Genomic DNA, 21,925 nt, shown 5'->3' with positions numbered 1-21,925 from the left:
GCCCCGGAACACCCCCAAATGACGTATCTGCGTACCTGGTAATAATTTATATGTAATGTTTGATATTGCCGAGTAGATAAAATCATGGCCAGAAATATGCTAGGCATATATTGCCGATCGGAGGATCTCCTGCGGAGATATTGCCGAAATGGGGAGTTATGTTTTTTTCACAGGTCTATACGCATTTACCCAACCCTTCTCTGAATGACCTCAGAGGGGGCAGGGGAAGGCGTGTTCTGGGGAACGTTAAAAACTAGAGCCTCAGAGAGACCCAGTTGTCAGACCTTCTGAGGTATGCTATGGCAAAAGGGCTTTCTCGTTTGTTCCAGTGACTCCACACTATCAGAAACCTGGGCTAAACATCCCAAGTCTGGTGACTTTCTTTATTTCCTAGTGTTAAGAACTGTCTGTTGTGTATACCTATAAGCCTTATCTCCACTGTAACATCTTTTTTCTGTATATTTTTGTGTGTATATATATATATATATATATGTGTTTAGCACTGCTAGTTTTTTGTAAGAATAAATCTGCAATTTGTTAGTCAAACCCTGTCCATTTTAAAATGAACTATAACTCTGAAGATTCTGTTAATAATTCATAAGTTTGGGTTCCGGCTTATCTGTGATGAAAAGCTGGTGGTGGCAGTGAGGTTGTGTGGGTGTTGTAGAGAGCTGGAGCCGTTAGACTGGATCAGGGGGTGATTTGAGCTTTCGTTCTGCATGCGTGAAGAAGACTGGGAAAGCTGGGTACAAATCCACCTGTACTCTAATGATTCCGCGCTTGCAATCCCGTTAAAGCAGTAGTACTCGTATCACATGTGCTACTGGCCTTGGGCCTCTCGCACACTAGCACGTTTTGTGTTGGTGTCCTGTCTGTGTTATTTCATGGACAGCACATTGACCCATTATAGCCTATAGAGCTTTGCAAGCTAGCCCATTTTCAGGCGATCCGACAATCCACATGGAAGGGCTTGGCACATGTCCTATTCTTGTTCGTGTAGAGTCCAATGTGATTGCGCCCAAGCCTGTCAGGCGAAACTCAGGCACACAGCAAGTGTGTTGGAGGCCTTAGCTGCGGATTTTTCGCTACAAACCCGAACCATGTGACCATGCTATAAGAGTATGTTCACACAAGACCTAAATTATAGACTGCTTATCTTTCACTGTGCAATGTATTACAGTACCATGAAAATGGATGAGATTCCAAGAAATCCCATCCACACGCTGCATTAAAACTCTAGTGCATATTGACCTGTGATGCAGATTTTAAATACACAGCATGTCAATTTACTTTCTATAGTTTTTTAAATTCACATTTGAACTTTTTTTCCCCCACAAAGAAAAAAAAATAGATACATACAATAAATAATTTCACACTTTTCCACTACAGCTGTGGCATCCACAGGAGCAGCATCCATAGGAGCCCCAGTTTCAGGGAAAAACAACCCCCTGTAGTGACAGTAGTCACTGGCAGAGCTGATCAGGGTCTCCTAAGACCCTGCAGCATTTCCGTGGCAGGGGCACCCGGCAGTCATGTGATTGCCTGGTCAAATTGCGGAAGCGATATGTAGCCTGCAAAAGAGAAGGCAGAAGTGGTTAAAAACCATCTTTTCTTTGGGCCCTCAGCTGTGGACCCCGACTTGTTCCTGATACAATGTATTTTGACATACTGCTGTTATACTACCCAATTTGACATTATTCTGGGTACAGGCTATGTCTATAATATTACTAACGTGCATGCCATATTGTAGCAAGAGCAGGTAGCCATCATGTATAGCTCCTGTGGGGAGCTGCATGTGGCTCCAGAGTCACAGGCCGAGGACTACTTATCTGGAGTATTAGCTTACTATGTTCCCATGCTTCTGAATGGCCTACAGAGTCAACTACATTCATCGTAGATCGTCTGAATGTGTAAGTTACACATACATCCAGGAGAGGGCAGCACAGCAGTATCTATCTTTTTCAGACTGTGTTCTAGCATTTAGTTCCTAGCAGCCATTATTGTCATTATTTTTCAAAGAATCCTTTTTTTGGGCATTCTCATACAATATAATACAAACATGCATGGGAAGAGATATCAGCAGTGCTTTGTAGATTTAAAGATCAGAACTCTTGTACTCCTCCCATCCTTTGTAATTACATATACCCTTTTATTTATTCTCCCCAAAAACAGAACCGAAGATTCCCAACCTGGGAAATAGTAACTAAAACATAAAAACAAGGTTTTACCCACACCCGACCGTCATCACAGCAAACATTCAATATCCCTGCACATATTGAAGAGTAGAAAAAGAAAACCTCCAGATTTCCCTTTGGCCAAGAAGCTAGTCAGATACACCTGATGCAGTACTAGGGCAGTCAACCCACCGGCCCATATCTTAGCAAAGTTGGCGGGGCAGCCTCAGGCCACAAATGTCAACCATTATTGTCATTATTAGTAGGATTGTAATTTTTACTATGAATGCCATTTACTATTTCTCACTATTTTAACAGTGTTTAACCCTTACATTACAAATTAATACATAATTACTGCGCCTGGCAGTATTTATGTATTAATCTCTTTATTTAATTCATTTACTCATTTACATAGTACATACATATCCTGCGGCATCATCATCGCTTACATTGCACTCTTTGGCTCACTATCTGAATTCACCAGGGGCGTAACTACAGGCTCATGGGCCCGGGAATAAAAATTCACCACCCCTCCCCTCTCGTACGCCACCATCCCCAGCAATAAGGTTAATGCTACGCACCAGTTCACATCTGCGGTTTCCTTTTCTGTATAGCTGTTCCATCTTAGGAGCAGGTGCATGGAAAGAAAAAAAAAGTTTTTGTGCAAATAGAGATCAATTAAAACTAAAGACCTTCAGTTTCAATCCGTTTGTTTGTTTTCCGCTTCCATTCCATGCTGGAGCAAAACTGCTGTGCTTTTGTATCCAGTTTAAAAAACAGAGCCAAAACGAAAGGGTTGCTTTCCCATTTTTTAACTTTGTTGTCTATAGGAGGCGGAAACTAAAGGAAACGTCCATTTGTTTCCATTTTTCTTTTCTATTTTTCTTTCAGCGCATGCTCACAGGCTAAATAATGGTGTTATTAAAATGAATCTATTTAAATTGACTAAAAATGGAAATCAAACTGAATTGATCAAAAAGCATTTTTTCCCTCGTCATCATGACAACATACGTTGGAGATTGTTCCCTGCACTCCAGTAGGGACAGGAAGCGGAAGAGCATAAAAGAACCTCTGCCCCCCACCTAAACACCAGTGTCTTTCTGTCCCTAAAGAACAGCAGGCACAAGACTCCTACGGTTGCCGCCTTACCTCCCCGGAGGGGGGCTTCCTCTGCTGGGCCTCGTCAGTGTTAGCGTTGGTGGGGTATCCAAGGAAGGGTCCCCCTGCCTGCTAGGACCGCTTGTCCGCAGCGGTCTCCTTTACAGCCCGGCCTCCCCAGGGGGTAGCATCTTGCTGGTGTCTGCGGGCTCAAGCAAGGGTTCGCCGGCCCACAACGGCCGTCATCGCAGCCGCCTCGTCGGTATCACCAGCGGCAGGAGCCATCCTCTTCCTGGTCTGTACTCAGACGCCCTGCAGAATGGGCAGAGCCTCGGTCAGAACCCAACATAGGAGGCGTGGCTTAGCAGGCACCCCCGGGAAGATTTGAAAAGTACACACAAAAGCTGCAAGGAGAGCTCTGCAGCTGTAAGCAGGGACAGGCTCCAAATCCTTCATTGCTTTTCAAGACTGTGCTGGATCTGCCGCTGGGATGTCCGCCAGAGAGGAATCTGAGAACCCACAAACAGTGAGTGGTCCAATGGACCAAAGAAATGCACACTACCACCATGACACACACTCTAACATCTGCACTCCATGTCTTGCAGAACAAATACACAGAAGCCTAAAGACGCCAGGAAAAAAAAGTTAAAAATGTCTGGTGTGTCTAAAACAGCTGTACGACAGGTACACAAAGTCGCTTTGTACGTCGTGTATGACAAAAGTTTTACAGGCGGAAAAAACCTTGGTTATGGCACATATCCGTGCCATAGTATGAGAGGAAGTTCAAACCTCCATGTCCAGCCTCCAATAGCCAGTCCCCTCTACTTCCACGAAAAGAACAAGGCCAGCGACTTTGGACTCAGAGTCTGAGTTAGAGGACAACCTCTCAGTAGGGAAGTAAGGAAGTGCAGGAGGAGAAGAAATATTTCTTTTCCTCTGCTAACATGGACCAACTCCTCAGAGCAGTTCGCAAAACTATGCAAGTGGAGGAAGAGACACAGCAGCCTCGTTCCATACAAGACGAAATGTTTGCTGGTGTTATGCCCTGGTGCAAACCGGTGTTCCCGGGGAATTCAACACTCAAACGCCTAATTCTGAAAGTCCGATACTATCAAAGGAGTTTAAAGATAGGCTTTTGTTTTCAGAGGATGACATAACAATCTTTGAAGATATCCCCATAGTAGATACGTCTATTTCTAAGATTACCAGAAGTTTCTCCCTTCCTTTTGAGGACGTTTCCCATCTGCGGCATTCAATGGACAGGAAGGTTAATAGTGTGACAGACTATGTCTGTCCTTACAATTAAATCCAACATCGCAGCCACGTCTGTGGCGATGTCGATATGGCTGGACCAACTTTCTAGGCTGATAGACCAGAAAGCCATGAGGGAAGAAATCGCTAATTGTCTCCATTCTTGCAAATAGCCACAGGGTTTTTAGCAGACGCTACCATGGAAACAGTCCGCTTCGGGGCCCTACGGCAGTTCTCACACCGCCAGGAGAGCCGTTTCGGTAAAGACCTCATACGAGGATAGCTGGTCTTTCTCCCAAAGGAGGAAGGAGTAAGATTCCTTCAGAGTCCCTCTACTTCCACCCCCCCTCCCAACAAGTGGGTGGGAGATTGTCCTAATTTCATAACGTATGGCAGAACATTATGACTAATGAATGGGTTTTATGTCTAATATCAGAAGGTTGTAGGATCGAGTTCTCTCTGCCTCATAGGAAATTCGCAGTAACCTCCTTCCAACAGGCCCTGCATACAGGAATTCAGAACTTGAACATTAGGGGCCATCATCCTCGTTCTCAAAGACTGTCAGAAAGGCTTTTATTCCTTATTTTTAGTAACGAAACCAGATGGTTTTTATCGAACCGTATAAATTTAAAAATCCTAAATTAGTTTATCGTTTGCAGAAAATTTAAATTGGGGACGTTTAAAACAATGACCCTGCTGATTAACGTAGATAGTGTTATGGACACTATCGACTTAAAAGACGCCTAGCCTATTTTCATAATCCCATCCATCCCAACTCCCTAAGATATTTGAGATTTGCGTTACAGATGGATGGTTCGATCCGTCACTTCCAGTTTGTTTGTCTACCCTTTGGAATCTCCTTCACCCCTCGAATATTTTCTAAAGTAGTGCTAGAGATGATTTCACATTTACGTGGATTGGAGATAATCATTATCCCTTATCTCGATTACTTCCTCCTTGTGGCAGAATCCCTGACAGGCCTGATTTCACAGTTAGAAGTTACACTCTCCTTGCTACAGGAACTAGGCTGGCTCATTAACACGCAGAAGTCCAGTCTAGAACCTGAACATAGGAAAAACTTTTTAGGGGTCATACTTGATGCCCACCTCCAGTGCTCTTCCATACCCCCCTTCAAAAGACAACATTTTCTAGAAACATGTGTAACCCTCTATAAGAATCCCAGGGTATCTATTAGAGAATCCATGCGGGTTTTGGGCCTTATGACCTCCTGCAAGGGTATTGTACCTTGGGCCCAGTCCCATAGCAGAGAATTGCAAGCCTTTATCCTCAAAAAGTGAGACAGGACTCAGGCTTTTTAAAACTAGATAATCCCCATATCACCGAAGGTTAGAGGCTTCCTTCATTGGTGGATGTCCGTAGATAATCTTGCCAAAGCCACCGAGTGGAATCTTCTTGACCCATCAGTAATTATTACAACTGAAGCCAGCTCCACAGGCTGGGGGGCCCACCTACAGGGAAGGCATATACAAGGGACCTGAAGTCCTCACAAGGTAGCCCATGCCTCTAACTTTAAAGAGTTAAACACTGTCTGTAAATCCCTGTGCAACTTTTAGACAGAGATAGAAGGGAGACATGTTAAGATCTTCTCAGATAATGTGACTGCCGTATCACTTATTTGCCACAAGGTTTCCACCAAGAATCCTCTCCTGCAGCAGTTGGTAGTGAAGATCCTATGCTGTGCGGAGCAACTACCCCAATCTCTGTCAGTATTTCATGTAAAAGGATCAGAGAACATGACAGAGGACTACTTTAGGAGGAGGGAAGTGGATCCCAGAGAATGGGAATTACATCCCCAGGTGTTCGAGTTACTCACTACACAGTGGGGACCTCCACAAATAGACCTATTCGCCTCCAGAAGAAACGCCAAATGTCATCTATTCTTCTCCTGGGGCACAGAGGCTCAGGCAGTAGGCACATGTCTGGAACTGGTATCTAGCATATGCTTTCCCCCCCTGCCTCTAATACCACTCGTATTAAGGAAGGTCCAGAGATCAAGAGCTACCATAATAATGATAGTTCCCTTTTGGCCCAAAAGGCCCTGGTTCCCACTGTTAAATTCCTTCTCTGTCGGAGATCCAATTCGCCTGCCAATGAGGCCAGACCTTCTACTTCAGGGAACGTTACAGTACCCAGAGGTTCAAATTAACCGCCTGGATGCTGAAAGGGTAAAACTCTTTGACCTAGGCCTATCTAACAGAGTTGTGTCAACCATCTGTGAGAGCTTCAAGCCTTCAACTAGGAGGATTTACTTGAAAGTCTGGGGAAAATTTTCTGAGTGGATGGGGCAGGATATCACAGAGCTATCCCAGCCTGAGATCCCAAGAACCCTTGACTTACTACAGGAAGGTTTAACTAAGGGGTTAAGTCCAAATACCCTAAAAGTTCAGGTTGGGGGCTTTTTTTACCTTTCCCTGGCGGATTATGGGTGGGTCAAGAAATTCCTTAGAGGTGTCCATAGTGTGCTCTTGGGCAGTAAAGGCCAATGCCACCACCGACCAAATTTGCAGAGCCACCATGTGATCTAGTAACCACACTTTCGTCAAACACTGTAGACTAGATCTGGATGGCGGTCAAGATACGGCCTTCAGAAAATACGGTGTTACAGGCTGTAGTCTCACCCTAAGCCCTTCTTGTGATCTGGTATTCCTCCAACGTATGCTGGCATGATGACGAGGGGAACATACGATAGGAATTTAGTTTACTGTTAACTGCCCTTCTTGAAGTCATCATGACAGCATACGGGCTTCACCCCTCCCTGCCTATATAATTTTGGATGTCTTCACATGAAATTAACGTGTTGATGTGATTTTCTGCTGAAGGTGTGATGAGCACAATAAAGCACACCTTCTGGTTAAGAAAATTAGTCACTGTAGTTACTTGGGACACACTAGTATTTAGGTGGGGGGAGGTTCTTTTATGCTCTTCTGCTTGCTGTCCCCACAGGAGTCCAGGGGACAACCTCCAATGTATGCTGTCATAATGACTTCAAGAAGGGGAATTAACTGTAAGTTATAGTGGTGAGAGGGACTCTTGGGGCCCCCTAGCTTAAAGGGGTTGTCTCACGGCAGCAAGTGGGGTTATACACTTCTGTATGGCCATATTAATGCACTTTGTAATATACATCGTGCATTAAATATGAGCCATCCAGAAGTTATTCACTTACCCACTCCGTTGCTGGCGTCCCCGTCTCCATGGATCCATCTAATTTCGGTGTCTTCTTGCTTCTTTAGACGCGCTTGCACAGTCCGGTCTTCTGCTGTGTGCTCGCGCCGGAGAGCTGGTCTGCGCGTCGTCATTGTAGCTCCGCCCTGTCACGTGGTGCCGATCAGCCAATTAGGTGGCTGTAATCGGCAGTGGAAGGCAAGACATCCACGGTGCACCATGGGAGAAGACCCGCAGTGCACCATGGGAGAAAACCACGGTGCATCATTGGGAAAGGACCAGCGGCCATCTTTAAAGAAGAAATTTTAAAAGTTCACGAAACGAGGTACTGGTAAGTAGAAACGCTCTTGTATAACGCTTTCCAAGGGTAGTGTACTATGTTTGCTTTAGCAGGGGGACTGGGAGGAGAAAAAAATTTGATTTCTGCCGCGGGACAACCCCTTTAAGGGCCCGGTTACAATTGTAACTCCTGTGACCCTTATTGCTACACCACTGAAATTCACTTATCCTTGTGTTTTTAGAGTGTGGGATGAAACCTATGCAAACAATGGGAGAACATACAAACTCCATGCAGATGTTTCCCTTGGTTGGATTTGAACTTTGTACCCCAGCACTGCAAGGCAACAGCCTGAAAGACCTGATGAAGAGAAATTCTTTGGATTGTAATTAAAATGCTTGATGCTCGTTCGAGTATTAGCATACTCGATGGTGCTCGCTACTCGAGCGAGCATCACGCCGTGTTCGACCCCTGCCCCAGTTTTGGCCCCTCCCCGCTGCGCATGTCAACGTTAGTTTGTGGCAGGCTTGGCGGAGGAGAGAGAGATTAAAGAAAAGAAAAAAAAACTCGGCAACCAGCGGGTCCCATACAAAATTGCTTGAGTCTCCCATTGAAGTCAATGGGGTTCGTTACTCGAATAGAGCTCTCAAATTTTACGAAAAGCTCGACTCAATTAACGAGGACCCGAGCATTTGTGTACTCCCTCATTTCTAGTAATAAGGCAAATTATTAATTTAAATTCACTTACCATCATAAAGAAATATTAACAGGGTATATGGGGTTAAAACCTGAGGTTTCACCAAAATGATCACATTCTATAGGCATCTTGTTCTCCATAGTTTCGATCGGAACGAATACCTTGCCTTGTGGTGTAATTAGGTCATGTGGCCCACCACTGTACAGCCCACCCTTAGCACTGTGTGCAGCAGAGATGCTGACCCACCAATACCATGGGATACAGACGGGAGTAGAAGACATAACAGTGACACTCAGCGTCACCTAGCTGGTATGAGTAGAGGGTTAAGGATCAGCCACCTTCAGCCTCCAGAGTGACTAAACTACTTGTTTTCAGCAATATTCACATTTTGATAGCAGTAGCCATTCACAAAGGCGAAGCCTAGTACATGACATCCCTAGCAGCAGTCAGGAGAAGCTTTGCAGTGGGGAACAAATACCGCATCACCCAAGTAGAGACACAGTTGGAGGTCTTATCACATTTATAAGAACACTGTATTCCTACCTGTAATGCTGACAATATGGAGTATAGGAGATGGAGGTACAGAAATTAATAAGATTTGCCAGTTATAAACTACTGATGGTCTATCCTTAGGATAAGTCATCATTAGTAGATTAGCTGGGCTCCATTGCCCAGGACCACCACAGATCTGCTGTTTGCCAGGCTGGCGTGCTTGTACACTAAGCTGAATTCTGCAGGAAGCGGATAACTCTGTTCTTATTGTAGTGGCCAGGCTTGGTATTGCAGGCAAAGTTCCTATTAATTTCAATGGGAAGTTGGCCTGTGATACTAAGCCTAATCACTACAGTTAGAACAGAGCTGTCTGCTTCCTGCAGAATTCAGTTCAGTACATGAGTGCACCATCTTGGTGAACAGCTGATTGGTAGAGGTCCTGGTTTTAAGAACATCCTGCAATCTACTATTGATGACCTATCCTGAGAATAGGACATCAATAGTTTACAATTGCAAAACCCCTTGTATTTATGTAGCATGTGCCTGGTGATGACTCAGATCCTCTCCAACCCATACACAGCAATCAACTGTATTATTCAGGACCTATTCTCTCCTTACTGTGTATTACTTACAGGAGGAGCCATCAGCAGCTATTTCTGACCTCACTCACAGCTCCTGTGTTCTGTAACATGTGAAAAGAAACCTTCTCTGTTTTTACAAAGGTGTTGTACGCATTAGTAAGTGTAGAAAAAAACATGACCTGGGTAAGACAGTTGCATTCAATGGAGTAAGGATGATTTGAACCATGTTGTCCTCTTCTGGTCCAGCCATCACCACAGTGAGTCCTGACACTGTCTAGCATCACGACATAGTGGGTAGTAGTGTGCCCATCATGATGCTGGCTAGCATGAGGACTCAGTGTGGCAATACCAAGAACTGATGACTGCACACTTCTGGTCTGATCTAAAGATACTGAAAGTAGGAGCTGAATTTGAGATAGTCTGTATAAGTTTTAGGCTACCTTCCTTCTGCACTCCATCATCTTGCTTGGTCCTAACAGCAAAATTGGCCAACTTTAAAGCCCTTCTGAGATATAATAGCAAGAAAAAGGCATCATATACATTCTTGTTATTCTGTCCTTCATAACATTTTATATGCATATAGCATTATTATCCAAGCGAATGATTGTCTATGCTAAATTTCAGAGTTCCACCTCCTTTCAAAAGGAAATGTTCCCAGGATACAGAAACCTAACCACAATATGAGATAAAAATAACAGCATGAAGAATGTTTAATTGTTTGAGGTCTGATGAAATTTTGGAGACAGCTCTGGGCTCTGTATGAATTTAGGGAGTCTGCTATACCCTGAATTAATTTAGAGGTCTGGTTTGAAATCTGATTAATTTTTCTTTTGTCTAGTCAGTTGTCAGGAGAGGTAATTGTTATGGTCTGGGCTAGATTGAGAAGAAAAGGAAAGAGAATGCCTCCAATCAGAGAGGACATCACCTGGATGTCATTCTTATGTAGCCTACTGTATACGTGACTGTGTCTGATCAGTGCTGTCCTCTCTTGTGTAGTTTGAATCATGATAATATTCTGCAGAATGCCTGTATAGACGTAGTAACTGAGCCCCTGAATAATCACTGATTAGCTTTGAAGTAAGATCATTTTGAATAGATGACATTTTTGGACTGTACTGATCAGTATAGGAAGAAGGAGTTTTTCATATGGTGCAAAAGCATAGCGGGAACAGAGTCTTGTAATATAGGGCTGTTCCACCTTGCACATTTGTATACCGTATGTAGCAGTAAGTGCGCTGGGATTTTTTCATGATTACTGCTATGTTGAGGCACATTTTTTGGATAATTCTTGACATTCATGAGATATTAAAATCGTGTTGGCATAGACATTAAACTGTGGACTATCTGCAGGATGGCACCACTGTGCAGGATGCATGTGCTCCTAATATTTGACGATTTGGTGGGAACAAAACAGTGCAGATGTCATTGGCTTCTCTGGAGACACTTGAAGAAAACCATCTTGAGATTGTAATCAGTATTAACCCTTTCCAATTCAATTTACCTGCCACCCGCACTCTCTCCAGCTTTTATTTATTTTGGGTGGGAAAGCGCATTGTGGATTCCTTGCAATTACTCAACAGAAACACATAAAAATGATCTATCATGATAATTTTATTAGTAATTTTTTGAAAATGAACAATTTCCAATCCAGTATCAGACCTCGTCCGACATTAAGATTTCCCTGCATAGTTCTGATGTCGGTGGAGGAACTGACACCTCTTTCTAACAGTATGCAGGACAGTGCTCCGATGTCAGAGGCAGTTCTGCATATGAATGTTAGAGTATACTGGACAACGCTCAATGTCGGAGTGCTGTCCTGCATACTGTATCATATACTGCAGAACAGCCTCCAACATCAGAGCGCTGCCCTGCATAATGTTGGAAACGTGTGGGACATACATAGGGAAATCCTAATGTCGGACGAGGGCACTCAGCGAGAAATTACTCATTAGAGTCGATGCCTTTTTAGTTCACCTTAAAACCAAGTGCAAACAGGCGGTCATCCATCTATAAATGACTGCCTGATTGCAGTGAATGGAGGCACGAGGCCGAAAAGATCTTCGGTGTGCTCAACCTCCATTTTTTGAACGACTTTTGCTCCTGCATGAAAGCACAGGAGTGGTAGTCGGTAGGATGGCTGTCAGGCACTTATGCACCTGATAGTCATCCCATGTAAAGGTGCCTTTAGTTTTGGAGGTATGAGCTTTTATACTCCTTTGACTGAGGCTCTTGAACTGTACAGAACTTAACCGTAATGGCGAAATGTATTCAGTACATTTACATAGATCAGTCATGCACGGGGATTCATAGTAATACAACAGCCAAAATGTCCAATAAAGCACACAGTGAAACGTGCCACTACAAGCTATCCTTTAATATTCTGGATAATGCGATGATTAATTACACACCTCTCCACTATGGCAGTGTCCCCTGAGTGTAAGGGCTGCAACTGCGTGCCTGAGTGGCTGTACATATCCTCCGGCTCTTAATGTTGAGCTGATCTGTAATTTAACAATATCCCACAGCCTGATTTATTAGCTGTGCAGTTGTAGATAAGCAACTGGGGCGTTCAAATGGAATTGAATTAGACTGTTCATTTGTCAAATATGTCTAAAGCAGAACTGCTAATTCATAGAGCCCTTGAATTATACCTGAACACGCCTTTTCGGGTATCGAGCAACCAGAATGAATGGCCTTCGTCTTGCCAAGATATAGATCATGTTATTATAAATGTCACCACATGCAGCTGACATAATAACAATAGTCAACGGTGGTATTTGAATGTTAATGTTATATATTTCAGGGCATGGAACGTTGTAGAAATCTCCGGAATTGCATCTCATTATCAAGAGACCATGAGGATTTAGGCATGCATAAGGGAGAAGGGGAACATCGAGACAAGTCTTTCTGGGCAGGATCTCCTCTTGGGCAGCTTTACTGCACAAAATGGTGATTTTTATAACCTTGTTTACACTTTATGTTAATAAATGTTACACTTTACATTGGTACCAGTAGTTCCTACAATTTGGGTGCAGATTGTTGCACAGTATAGGTGAACTTTATCAACCCAAAAATGGCTTAACAAAGTTGCACGTTTTTGGCGTAAGGCTTTTTTGCACAAATAATTTGGGACTTACCATTTTAATGTCACTCACAGCAATTTTTAGGAAAGTGGGTGTGGCTTAGCATGGGGAGTGCAGCCTGTTGAGTTTTTTGTTCCCAGGAATTTAACACTAGTTTTAGTTTACAAACAAACGTGTCATTGTGTATAGTGAATGCATGTGTTTGTTTGTTTTTTATTGTTTTTTTGGGTTTTTTTCAATTTGTTCTTTATTGATTTTTTCCTTTAACCCCTTGAGTGGCACGCCTGGAAATTTTCCGGGACGAGTTCCACTGCCGATAGTGATATAGCCCGGAAGATTTCCGGGCTATGTATCACTATGGGAGCTGCAGAGCACACTGCCACAAGCTGTGACATTGTGCTCTGCCTGCACAGACCCACAGAGAACAAAGCAAGGGCTTTGAAAAACCAGCAGAAGATATTGCCGATCTGCGGCAATCTCCTGCTTCTAAGTCTCCTGCTTTGTTTACAGGTTGCCATAGAGACCATTGGCTTGTCAGAAGCAAGCCGATGGTCTCTGTGGCAGGGAGAGCTGGTGCATGGCTGTCAGAGGACAGCTAGGTACCAGCCCTTACAGCAGAGATCAGAGAAAACCTCCGATATCTGCTGTGTTAACCCTTTACATGCGGCAGTCTATGTGACTGCAGCATGTAAAGGGCTGTCACTGCAGCATGTAAAGGGCTGTCAATATCGGACCCCCGGAATGTGATCAGGGGGTCCTGATTGGTCCCTGTGGAAGTCCCCTAAAGGGACAAAAAAAAAAAAAAAGTAAAAAAAAACAAAACAAAAGTAAAAAAAGTATTTAAAAAAATAATAAAAACACTTGTCTCCCTTTACTTTGTAAAAAAATCAAAAATAAAATCACATGTGGTATCCATGCGTCGTAATGACCCAGAGAAGGAAGTTAATACATTATTTAACCCCTTAATGACATGGCCCCTTTTTTTTCTTTTTTCCCCCCATTTCTTTTTTTCCTCCCCCCTGTTTAAAAAATCACAACTTGTCCCACAAAAAACAAGCCCTCATATGGCCATGTCAATGGAAAAATGAAAAAGTTATGGCTCTTGAGACGCAACTGCAAAATTAGTTGAAATTCAATGATTAGTCCATTTTAAAAAACCTGCCCTGGTGGGTCTGACAGGGTGGTAGGAAACCCGCCACTCAAGGGGTTAAGAAAGGTACATACAAAACGTATATAGAATATTCATGTAAACATGTATACAATCTTTGCGAGGTATTAGTATACGGTTAAACATATTTGAAGAGCTGGTTTCTTTATAGAGTTCTTGTAAAGTCCATAACCGAATCCTGAGTGAGAGCATAATTAGCTATGTAGCCTTGTATGGATTAGTCTTGGTTAGAACAAGAGATATAATTGCTTTAAATTTTTTACTTCTTACATTTTAAATCAGTAGTAAACAGCAAGACAACTTTAAGAAAGAGAATACAGGGATAAAGAGCGAAGAGGTGGGTAAGGGAATGACGGGGGTCAGCTATTGGGAGTTAGTTCAGATATATTTGTATCCATGGGTTCCATTTGTTTCGATATTTCTCATAGCCTCCGTTTTTAAGGGCATACAGTTTTTCATAAGTATTATGGTCAGATATTGTCTGTATTAGTTCTAGAATGGAAGGGGTATTGATAGTCCTCCATTTCCTTGCAATCAATAATTTGGCAGAAAGGAGGATGTGGCCTATCAGATTTTTCAGAGTATGAGGGATATATTTATTATTATCTATTAGTAGAATAGCTAGGTCAGTAGACTTGGGGACAGGTTTTTTCGTATTTTTTCTCAAGATAGAGAAAATCTCGTCCCAGAAAGGCAAGAGTTTTGGACAGCTATATGTGGCGAATATTGCCTGTATGGCCACACTGTCTCCAGCATCAGCCATCAGAGTCAGCGAAAGCTCTGGCCAGAGCCACTTGGGTGAAGTACCACCTGGTCAGGACCTTAATATGTACCTCAAGAGTGTTGGAGTTGATGGTTGCTTTATTGGCCCAAGTAAAGGCCGAAAGCCATTTATCAAGAGTAAATTTCCTCCCTAAGTCTTTCTCCCAGTTGAGAACGTGCGCACGTTTTGTCTCCTTCATATCGCCTGAAAGCATGTCATAGCAGGTTCTCACCAGGGATTGCGACGTCGGGGAAGGATTGTTAAAAACACTCATAAGGTTGTCCGGCAGCCTCACTCTTTCAATTCTAGCGGAAAGGAGAAAAGAGCGAATTTGAAGATATCTAAAAGCCTCCCCGGAGGGTAAGTCAAATCTCTCCTTTAGCGTTTGGAACGAGAGAATATTATCGTTCAGTAGCAGACTATTTAAAGTAGTAATACCTTTTCTTATCCATCCATCCAAGTGGATGTTGGGAATAAAGAATTCCAGGGTGGAGATTGGAATGTGTTCAATTATTTTAGTCATATGATGGTTGGTACTCTGGGCCAGCCAGGTCCATGAATCCAGTGCTACTTGCATGGAGGGGGAAATAGAATGGGGTTTGTATATAGGAGGTGCTGTTGGGGAGAGAGAGGACAGCAGGGAAGCCAGAAGAAGAGAGCGGGTGGGTCTTCCATCATTAAGCTGGGTCTCAATCTGGAGCCAACTTGGTCCAGGCCCAGATTTCAACCAGTGTCTAGATTGGTTAATGTTAGACGCCTGTAGATATGACCATAGATTTGGTACTCCCAGGCCTCCCTGTTTTCTATTAAGGAAGAGTATAGAAGCTGCGATCCTTGGCCTCTTTCCTCCCCATAAGAAGTTCGAGAGTTGCTTTTGAAACTTGGAGACTTCCAGTCTGGGGATTGGGAGGGAAATTGTGCGAAAAAGGTAAAGAATTTTGGGGAGGATCAACATTTTATAGAGAGTGACTCTGCCCAGCCACGATGGTTCTTTCTTTGCGAGAGACTCCAGCTCAATCTGAAGAGTAGATAATAGAGGGGACAGGTTTGCCGATATAGTGTTGGACAATGGAGAGGAAATTTTTACTCCCATTGAAATGGGAACTCCTCTTGAATGCTAAGTTTTAGGGAGTTGTCTATGTTTATGTCGAGGATTTGGGATTTGGCAATGTTTAATTTGTAGTAGGAGATTTTGCTGAATTCTTGAATTATGTTATATACTTCTCTTAAGGATGAAGTGGGGTCTGTGAGGAGGAGCAGGACATCGTCTGCAAAGAGACTTATCTTATGTTGCCTGGATCCAGCCGGGATTCCCCTGACAATTGTATTAAGTCTGATCACCTCCGCCAGAGGCTCCATGACGAGCGTAAATAGTAACGGGGATAGGGGACACCCCTGTCGGGTGCCCTTGGTGATCTGGAAGGCTTTAGAAAAGACTCCTTCAATTAGCACTCTGGCTGATGGGAAGCCATAGAGCGCCCGAATGGCCTCGAGGATATTTCCCCGGAAGCCAAACCTCTCCAGGGTGGCGAAGGCGAACCCCCAGTGTAGCCTATCGAATGCTTTTTCAGCATCTAAAGCCAGTAGAATAGCTGGGGTATGGCTCGCCTCCACCATAGCTACGTGATTCAATACTCTCCTGGTAGCATCCGACGCTTGCCTTCCTCTAGTAAAGCCCACTTGATCACTATGAACTATTTGTGGGAGGATTTTTAGCAGGCGCTGGGCTAGTAGTTTTGAATAAAGCTTTGTATCGCTATTTAATAGAGAGATAGGGTGGAAGTTCGCAGGAGAGTTCGGGGCCTTTCTCTGCTTAGGGATCGTGACTATGGTGGCACACAGCATTTCCCTCGGGAAAGCTCCCGTGGATACCGCTTTATTCAATGTTTCAGCTAAACAAGGCGCCAGGTCCGGGGCGAAGTCTTTATAATACTCATTTGAAAAGCCATCCGGACCCGGGGCCTTGTGTGCCTTCAGTGTTTTAATTGTCTCCAGAACCTCCAGACAAGAAACAGGGGAATCTAGCGATTTCAACTGTGCCTCAATAATCTTAGGGAGGCTAACCCTTTCCAAAAAACTGTTGATTTGTTGAGAGTCTGGGTGAGGGGTGGAGTCATCTCCGTTTAAATTATATAAGTTGGAGTAGAAGAGACTGAATTCGTCTGCTATAGCTTGGGGGTGTATTATTTTCTCTTTTGTTCCATCTTGTTTGATCAAGAACGGGATCTTAGAGGGCGCCTGGCGTTGTTTTATTATTCTAGCCATTAGTCTGGAGGGTTTATTGTAAGCTGTATAGTAGCTCATTTTTGAGAAGTTTAGAGTTTTGACATAGTCCTCAATAAGTACCTGGCGGAGTTTGTGACGAAGGGACATTAGTTCCCTGTGATGCTCAATTGTAGAGGAGGCCTGCATATCCTGCTCCACTTTTGTGATTTGCGCAAGAATATTGCTAGTTTGGAGCAATTTCTTTTTCTTGTGTAGGGAGCTGATCTTGATCAGTATCCCTCTTATGTATGCCTTGTGCGCACACCATATGGAGAAGATATCCACGTCTGGATTCATATTGAGCAAAAAGAATTCAGCTAGAGATTCCTTAATCATTTTCCTATATTCTGGTATTCTCAAAAGAGAGACGTTATTTCTCCAATTGCCATGGTTTGGGGGAGATTTAGATGGGTCAAACGTGAGAAAGATAGGCGAGTGATCCGACCACGTTGTTTTACCTATATCTGCTTGCCTGACCTCTGGCAGGGTCCACTTATCTACCAAGAAGAGGTCGATCCTAGAAAAGGATCTGTGGTGAGGGGAGTAGTGGGTGTACTCTCTGGATGATGAGTTGAGGCACCTATATACATCAAATAAAGACTGCCCATGGAGCCATTGCGTGAGCATGGGGGATAATCTGTTAACTGAGCTGGAGGAGTCAAGATTTCTGTCGGGGACAATGTTGAAGTCACCGCAAACTATAAGTTTGCCTTTTTGAACTCTACGTATCTTCTTCGAGATTCTATTTAAGAAAGAGATTTGTGAAGAATTTGGTGGGTAAAGGTTGACTAGGGTTAATAAAGTGTCATTAAACCTTCCTACCAAAATTATGAACCTGCCAGCAGGATCAATAATTTGGTCAATGATTGTTAAATCAATGGTGTCTTTGATAGCAATTATGACCCCCCGCTCTCTTCTTCTCGGCACAGGATAGGCAAATGTTGGGGAATTTTTTGTGTGAGAATAGAGGATGCGCTGCACGAGCAAAGTGTGACTCCTGAAGGCATAGGATGTCAACCTTATCATGGAGCGCGTCTTTCCAAGCTGCTGACCTTTTAAAAGGGGAATTTAGCCCTTTGGCATTAAGGGAACATATTCTCAACGACATTTTGCAGGAGGATGATACAGAATATACTTATGAAACCTTAGGATTCTGCTGACTCTTGATGAGGTAGGGGGGAGAACGTTAACGTAAACATTCAAAACAGGATTGTCTGGCCTTAAATGCCAGACAAAAAGGTACTGATGGTGTTGTGCCAGAAAGTTCATGGGAACAGCTGTTCGTGTAGAGCTGTTCTCGCAGACATGGTATCCTGCGGATGATTGGGGGTAAAAAGAGTTCGCCTGACAGGTGAGCGAATTCAACCTCCAAATTTATGGAGAATACTGTGGTTCAGTGGGATGGGTTAGCTTGTAGATTTCCTCCGGACGGCTCACGAGAGCGAGGGGGAGGCGATTTGTTCTGAGGGTCGTCAGAAATCTGAAGGCCCCAGGCTAAAAGAGACTTCTCTCCCTCTTCTGGCTTATTAAAAATATGCATGGTGCCTTCTTTGTGTAGAATAAGCTTGGTGGGGAAGCCCCACCTATAAGGGATCTTCTCCTTTCTGAGGGTTGTGGTTATGTGGGAAAATGTTTTCCTTGCTTGAATAGTAGCAGCGGATAAGTCCACAAATAATTTGATGTTTGAGAATTGAGGAGGCAAGTCGATCATTTTTCGAGATGCGAACATAAGAGCCTCTTTGACATGAAAAAAGTGGATCCGCGCTATAACATTGCGTGAAATATTTTCATGTAAAAATTTCGGTTTCTGCAGAAGTTTCTGCAGTTACGCCTATTGCGGTCTTCCAGATCCGCCATCTTGACTTTGATCTGGTCCACCTCCTCCTCTAGGGCATAGTGTGCGTCCATAAGCGTATTATGAGATTTGGTCAGTTCGCCCATTTTGTTCTCTATATGAGAGGTTCTCTCCTCTATTTCGGATATGTTAGCGTTGAATGAAGATGAGAAAGCATGTAGGTCCTCTCTCATAGTGCTTCTTAGGGCCAACATTATTTCTTTTATGAAAGCCTCTGACGCGGGCTGATCTGAGGTTGGGACCATATCTAACAGTTCTGCAGTGTTGGCAGGGGGTAAAGCGGTGTTTGTTGCTTCCTCCAGCCTAGGTCGCCTCTTTTCAGGGCTTGCAGAAGGAGATTGATAGTGTCCAGGGACCAACACGTGGCTGGGCGGCATCTTAGCTAGGGGAGAGGTGCTGTGTGTGATGGCTGCTGAAGATTCACTCACCTCTCCTAGATCAAGAGGGAGGCGTGCGTCTCTCCGGGTTGTGACAGGTCTCTCCGCTGCTGTTTTCTGTCCCAGAGCAGGATCATCAGCGGCGCGGTCGGAGCCGTCTGTGGAGGAGAGGCAAGCTGCTGACGGAGTTCTCCTGCCGCTCCGTGCCGAGAAGAAATCAGCTACCGGCAGCGGCGAGGCTTTTGCGGTCCTGCGCCTTGTCATATTGGAACGCCGGGATGCCAGAGAGCTCGGGTGAGTCACCGGAGAGCAGAAGAGACCCGCCGATGCTGTGTTTGTTGCTATGGAGGTTGTAAGCAGAGCGGAGCTCAGGGAATGGCGACCGTCTCTGTCTTCAGTCAGGCCACACCCCATCTGTTTGTTTTTGAAAGTCTGGAGCTGCCAGGAAATCTGAAGTATAATTTCTGTTGTCAGCAGGAAACAGACAAAGTATTCACATTGGTATTACCCATCGCATCAAGAGGTACTTGCAGCCTATTGAAAAACCAATGTAGATACTTTGTCGAATTGTCTACTGCAAACAACAGCAAGCATGTAGATACAATGGAGTTTAACTTGTCTGCGATAGCTTTCTGCACTAATTTATCTTAAGGCTGCCTGTCCACGGGCGTAGCAGTTTCCTACAGCGGATTTCCGCCATGGGAGAACACTAAGTCACCGTGGTCTTCCATGATGAGCCTATCATTAACGAAAGGAAAAATTGCAGCATGCCGTGATTTTTATACATGAGGCAGAAAATTGCGGCAATATTCTGCTCATTTACATCGGGCTGCGCTTTCCACAGTTATCCTATGGAAAGTGTTCATTGCGTTACCCACGTGCGGATTATCACTGTGGATAACGCAATGATATATTGCCCATGGACAGGAGGCCAAAGCCATTAAAGTTATTGTGCTTTTATACTAACACCCAAACCCACTGTAAAGTAACTGAAAGGCGGTATTATTGTATCTTGGCGCCATCAGGAAATCCTGGTGGAGTCAAGATTGACAGGGGGGGGTGACGCCCCCTGTACCTGATTGGCTGCACAGCTGGCTTGCCTGGAGGTCCTGGCAGCCCAGTAACGTAACGCTGCAGCTGCAAGTGCTTGCCATTCAAGGCGCCCTTGATATCACTAACTTCAGGGAGCCTGCTGCAGGTGCGCATTGGCCCACCTCAAACTCCCTTCCCGGCCACGGCTCAGAAGGCAACACCCCGCCCTGTGCTGAAGAGCAGAGCAGGGTCCACATGACTGAGGCCAAATTGGCATCAAGCGCCTTTGCCGCAGAAACCGCTGCACCCCCCCACAGATGCCTTGAACATCGCTCGGCAGCACGGAAGAACACAGCGTCGGGTTCCTCTAAGTCAGACACTGCCTCTACACACACCAGGAGCGCAGCAGGGAGGCGGCAGCGGGGCGCTGCACTCCCTGACATGTGTCCTCCACACAATCCAGGAGGAGAGCAGAGAGCCTACAGGGATGCCCGATACACACGTACAGGCTGCTGCCGCATACAGCAGGAGAACGACAGCTGGAAGGACACGGGGACGGGGGACTGCCGGTAAGCTCTGCACAGCTGCTCAGTCACAGATATGACGTTTTGCACCTTCCAGGACCTTAACTTATTGACCCTATCGGGAGCTAGGGGTGTGAGAGGGGCGTTCCTCCTGTCAAACCCCTAGCTCCCAGTGGCGTCAAGATACAATAATACCCTGAAAGGGTAAACAAACTGTGGCACAGAAAGTGGCAGCACATTAAATATCATGTTAAACTTTGCTGAATTCATGCTTCATATTTACAGGCAGCTCCAGACTTGCAAAAACAAACACATGCATAGGTCATGCACAAGGACACGTTCGCCTGCTATAGTGCCACGATTGGGTGTGATGCATACAGTAATAGCCTGCATAGGATACAGTGCCACCTAAAATACCAGGTCATCTGGTACAAAACCAAACTTCTGACTCAATAAAAGCACATTACAAATTACATGTGACTTAGTCAACACAAAACTAGTATCATTTTTTTTTCACCTAGGGTAATAATCATAATAAAGACATCAAACATAAGTAACATAGATGAATATGGTTAATGCCACTTAAAGGTTTTTTGGGGGGATTAAACATATTCCGCCCAACATATTAAAATAATAAAATACATAAAATACTGACCTTCAAGGTTCAACCTCGTTCCTTCGCTGCCACTGCTCGAGCTCTCCAGCCACATAGCTTTACACCCCAATGTGATGACTGTCATGCGAGCAGACTGGTCAGTTATAGGCTGCTGCAGGGTATCTATCGTATCAAGATTACAACGGTTGGCTGTGACAGACTGGCCAGCTCAATAACAAAGATGTAATCAGGGACCTGAACTGCAGCAGTACAGGAACAGTGAGGAATTCTAAGGATAAGACTACATTCACACCAGCGAGTACAATATTGGGCTGAGAAACGTGGCCTGATATCGTGCTTGCCAACATGCATTTTTCGCGCTAAAGCAAGGCGTTTTTTATTCAAAAATGCCACACATTACTTTTGTGAAATTGTGATCCCCAGGTGCGTATTTCACGTGCGTCAGAGAATCGCAAGTGTTTGCCATTGATTTCAATTGGCATCATCACA

At 44.3% G+C, this 21,925-nt stretch overlaps 1 protein-coding gene across 2 annotated transcripts in view; it reads left to right on the top strand.

The window, feature by feature from the left end:
- The first annotated feature begins 296 nt into the window (after positions 1-296).
- Positions 297-21,925, top strand: part of INKA2 (inka box actin regulator 2) — a 90,603-nt gene continuing 68,974 nt past the window's right edge. The window contains exons 1-2 of one of the 2 annotated variants that reach the window (XM_066600034.1): positions 297-373; positions 12,557-12,702. The gene's annotated coding sequence lies outside the window, so the exon portion shown is untranslated. Of the gene's footprint in view, positions 374-7,780; positions 8,038-12,556; positions 12,703-21,925 lie in introns of those variants that run through there. The other variant, XM_066600035.1, reaches the window with a different exon arrangement.

Source organism: Eleutherodactylus coqui, chromosome 4 (genome assembly GCF_035609145.1).
Source record: "Eleutherodactylus coqui strain aEleCoq1 chromosome 4, aEleCoq1.hap1, whole genome shotgun sequence".
In the NCBI taxonomy this organism is placed as follows: Eukaryota; Metazoa; Chordata; class Amphibia; order Anura; family Eleutherodactylidae; genus Eleutherodactylus; species Eleutherodactylus coqui.
Note: the sequence above shows the minus strand (reverse complement) of the source record. Positions and strands in the feature narration are given on the sequence as shown.